The sequence below is a fragment of the Microcebus murinus genome, chromosome 4 (genome assembly GCF_040939455.1).
Source record: "Microcebus murinus isolate Inina chromosome 4, M.murinus_Inina_mat1.0, whole genome shotgun sequence".
Lineage (NCBI taxonomy): Eukaryota > Metazoa > Chordata > Mammalia > Primates > Cheirogaleidae > Microcebus > Microcebus murinus.
This window is the reverse complement of record NC_134107.1, coordinates 7,978,175-7,982,750: the sequence shown is the minus strand read 5'-3', so window position 1 is coordinate 7,982,750 and position 4,576 is coordinate 7,978,175. Positions and strand designations below refer to the sequence as shown.

Here is a 4,576-nt window from a genome sequence, read left to right as displayed (position 1 = left end):
CTTTTTTTTTTTTAGAGACAGAGTCTCACTTTGTTGCCCAGGCTAGAGTGAGTGCTTCGGCATCAGCCTAGCTCACAGAAACCTCAAACTCCTGGGCTCAAGCGATCCTCCTGCCTCAGCCTCCTGAGTAGCTGGGACTACATGCATGCGCCACCATGCCCGGCTAATTTTTTCTATATATATTAGTTGACCAATTGATTTCTTTCTATTTATAGTAGAGACGGGGTCTCGCTCTTGCTCAGGCTGGTTTCAAACTCCTGACCTGGAGCAATCCACCCGCCTTTGCCTTCTATAATGCTAGGATCACAGGCGTGAGTGTATGTCTTCTTTTGAGAAATGTCCGTTTAGGTCTTTTGCCCATTTTCAAAATCAGATTACAGGAAGTCATCGCTTAATGTCGTTGACAGGTTCTTAGAAACTGTGACTTTTAAGTGAAAAGGCTTACAGCAATTCCTTGAATAACATCCTTTCTTTCAATGTTATTTTGTTATAAGGTTGATGAGAAAAAAAACTGGTTTCACTTAAAGTTGCAGTTTCCAAGAACCTACAGACAATGTTAAGTGAGGAATTGCTGTATTTGGTTTTTCGCTATTGAATTGAGTTCCTTATATATTATGGATATTAACTCCTTATTGGATGTATAATTTGCAAATGTTTTCTCCCATTCTGTAGGTTGTCTCTTCACTCTTGTTTTCTTTACTGTGCAGAAGCTTTTTAGTTTGATGTAATACCATTTGTCTATTTTGCTTTTGTAGCCTGTGCTTTTAAGGTCCTATCAAAAAAATTCTTGCCCAGACCAATATCATGAAGTATTTCCCCTGTGTTTTCTCCTAGTAGTTTTATAGTTTGAGGTGTTACATTTAAGTCTTTAATTCATTTTGAGTTGACTTTTATATAAGGTGAGAGATACGATGTAGTTTCATTCTTCTGCATGTGGATATTCAATTTTTCCAGCATCACTTTCTGAAGAGACTGTCTTTTCCCCCATGTGTGTTCTTGGCACGTTTGTTGAAAATCAGTTGGCTATAAATGTGTGGATTTCTGAGTTCTCTATTCTGTTCCATTGGTCTGTGTGTTTGTTGTTATGCCAGTATCATGTTTTTTTGATTACAATGGCTTTGTAGTATTTTTTTTAAGGCTATGTACATAGCCTATTGCTCCTAGGCTACAAACCTGTTCAGCATGTTACTGTATTGAACTGTAGGTTGTAGTGTATTTTGAAGTCAGGTAGTATGATGCCTCCAGCTTTGTTCTTTTTGCTCAAGATTGCTTTGGCTATTTAGGGTCTTTTGTAGTTCCATATGAATTTTAGGATGGCTTTTTCTTAATAGTGCCTTTCTTTTCTTTTCTTTTTTTTTTTTTTGAGACAGAGTCTTGCTCTGTCACCTGGGCTAGAGTGCAGTGGCGTCATCATAGCGTACTGCAATCTCAAACTCCTGACCTCAAGTGATTCTCCTGCCTCAGCCTCCTGAATAGCTAGGGCTACAGGCACACACTACCACACCCAGCTAATTTTTCTATTTTTTGTAGAGATGGGGTCTTGCTCTTACTCAGGCTGGTCTCAGCAACTCCTGGCCTCAAGCAATCCTCCCACCTCAGCCTCCCAGAGTGCTAGGATTATAGAGGTGAGCCACCACACATAGCCTTAATAGTGTCTCTTAAAGAAACAAAGTTGACAGATCAAAGGAGCCAACACCATGGCGAAGTCCGGGGAGAAGAGTGGCGGACACGGGAAGAAAAGCCTGAAATGGAAAGCCGCTACTGGAGAACTTCAGGAGGCTCCAGTGGCTGAGCATGAGGCAACAGAAAGCGGGGTCCAACCCCCGAAAATGGCTACCTTTCCTCCAGGGTTTAGCATTCCAGAGATTAAGAACAAACAGTGGCGACACTTAATGTTCACGAGATGGAAACAGCAGCAGCGGAAGGAAAAGTTGGCAGCTAAGAAAAAACTTAAAAATGAGAGAGAGGCTCTTGGTGATAAGGCTCCACCAAAGCCTATACCCAAGACCATTGATAGCCATCGAGTGTATGATGAAGCCAAAGTAGACCCTAATGATGAAGAGGTTGCTTATGATGAAGCTACAGATGAATTTGCTTCTTACTTCAACAGGCAGACTTCTCCCAAGATTCTCATCACAACATCAGATAGGCCTCATGGGAGAACAGTAAGACTCTGTGAACAGCTCTCCACAGTTACACCAAACTCACATGTTTATTACGGAAGAGGACTGGCTCTGAAAAAAATTATTCCACAGTGTATCTCAAGAGATTTCGCAGATCTCACAGATTTTTGTTAATGAAAATCATAAAACTCCCAATGGACTTATTTTGAGTCACTTGCCAAATGGTCCAACCACTCATTTTAAAATGAGCAGTGTTCGTCTTCATAAAGAAATTAAGAGAAGAGGTAAAGATCCCACAGAACACATACCTGAAGTAATGCTGAATAATTTTACAACATGGCTGGGTCACTCAGTTGGATGTATGGCTGCATCTCTCTTTCCTCATAATCCTAAATTTATTGGAAGGCAGGTTGCCACATTCCATAATCAGCAAAATTATACCTTCTTTAGATTTCAGAGATACCTATTCAAGAGTGAAAAGAAAGTAGGAATTCAGGAACTTGAACCACGTTTTACTTTAAAATTAAGATCTCTTCAGAAAGGAACCTTTGATTCTAAGTATGGAGAGTATGAATGGGTCCATAAGTCCTGGGAAATGCATACAAATAGAAGAAAATTCTATTTATAAAGTGCTGAGGGAATAGTATTAGATTTTGCTGATCAGAACTATCTTTAACTTGCTTAATTATTTTTAACAGAGCCAACCTTTTCAAAATGTATTTACTGATTTCATAAACCTTCTTTCATGTCTGGACAAATTACCAAATGTCATGGTATGTTTATGTAGCAAATATAAATAAAAGTCATTTTGGTGACAAAAAAAAAAAGAAACAAAGTTTTGTTTAATGAATTTTGATGAAATCTAGTTTATCATTTTTTTCTTTCATGGTTACTGCTTTTTAATGTCCTAAGAAATACTTACCTACCCCAAAGTATTTTATTGTTTTAGCTTTAACATTTACATCTAAGATCTATTTTGAATTAAGTTTCACTCTTTCAATCTTGATAATTGGTAATTTGTATCTTTCCTCTTTTTTTTCCTTCATCAGTCTTGCTAGGGGTTTACCAATTTTATTAATTTTTTTCAAAAAGCCAACTTTTGGCTTTGCTAATTTTCTCTACTTTTTTTTGTATATTTTCTATTTCATTAATAGAGCTAGGATTCAAGATTCAAAAATATTTTCTTTTTAAATATGGATATCCAATTCCAATCCTATTTGTTCAAAGACTTCTTTTATCCACTAAATTACCTGGGCACCTTCATCAAAAATCAGTTGTTAGGGGAAGGCAGCAAAAAAAATCAATTGGCCAAAGTCTTTATTCTGGTCCCATTGGTATACTTGTCCATCCTTATCTCAGTATCACACTGCCTTGATTAGTGCAGCTTTGTAATAAACCTTTAAAATAGTCCTCCAACTTTCTTTTTAAAAAAATTTTTTTCTCTTCTAGATCTTTGTATTTCCTATAAATTTCAGAATCTGCTTGCTAATTTCAACAACAACAACAACAACAACAACAAACCTGCTTGAATTTTTATTGTAATTACATTCATTGATCTATAGATCAATTTGGGGAAAACGGACATATCTTAACAACGTTGATTCTTCCAAACCATTAACATGGTATATTTCTGAATGCACTCTGTCTTCTTTATTTTCTTTAATTTTCTCAGAATGCTTTTTAGTTTTAAGTATAGATGTCTTGCCTGTCTTTGGTTAAATTTGTTCCAAATTTTTTTATGCTATTGTAAATGGATTTTTTTAAGTTTCATTTTCCTATTGTTTGTTGATAGAATATAGAAATACAATTGGTTTTTGTATATTGACCTTGTATCCTGTTACCTTGCTAAATACACTTATTTATTTATTCTAGTAGACTTTAAAAAGATTCCTAGCATTTTCTATGTAAATAATCATGCTACCTATAAATAAAGAATTTTACTTTTTCCTTTCTAATCTGTATGCCTTTTATTTATTTGTCCTGCCTCAAATACTTCCAGTATAATGTTGAATGGAAGTGCTAAGAACAGATAGTTTTTCCTTTTCCCTATCTTTGGGTAAAAGCTTTCAACATATCATGATTTAGTGTAATACTAGCTGTTATTTCATAAGTGTTCCTTTATCAAATTAAGAACATTACCTTCTCTTTGTATTTCCTGAGAGTTTTTCTTATACAAATGAGAGTGGAGTATCATCAAATGCTTTTTCTTCACCTATGAGATAATCAACTGGTTTTCCCTTTTATTCTGTTCATATCATTTATCACATCTTAGTGATTTTGAACAGTAAACTAATTATTTTATTTTATTTTATTTTATTTATTTTTGAGGCAGAGTCTCACTTTCTTGCCTGGGCTTGAGTGCCATGGCATCAGCCTAGCTTACAGCAACCTCAGACTCTTGGACTCAAGCAATCCTCCTGCGTAAGCCTCCTTGGTAGCTGGGACTACAGGCA

General features: G+C 36.0%; 1 pseudogene; it reads left to right on the top strand.

Annotated features, from left to right (window-relative positions):
- The first annotated feature begins 1,638 nt into the window (after positions 1-1,638).
- LOC105867467 (ribosome production factor 1 pseudogene) lies at positions 1,639-2,785 on the top strand (annotated as a pseudogene).
- The last annotated feature ends 1,791 nt before the right edge of the window (positions 2,786-4,576 follow it).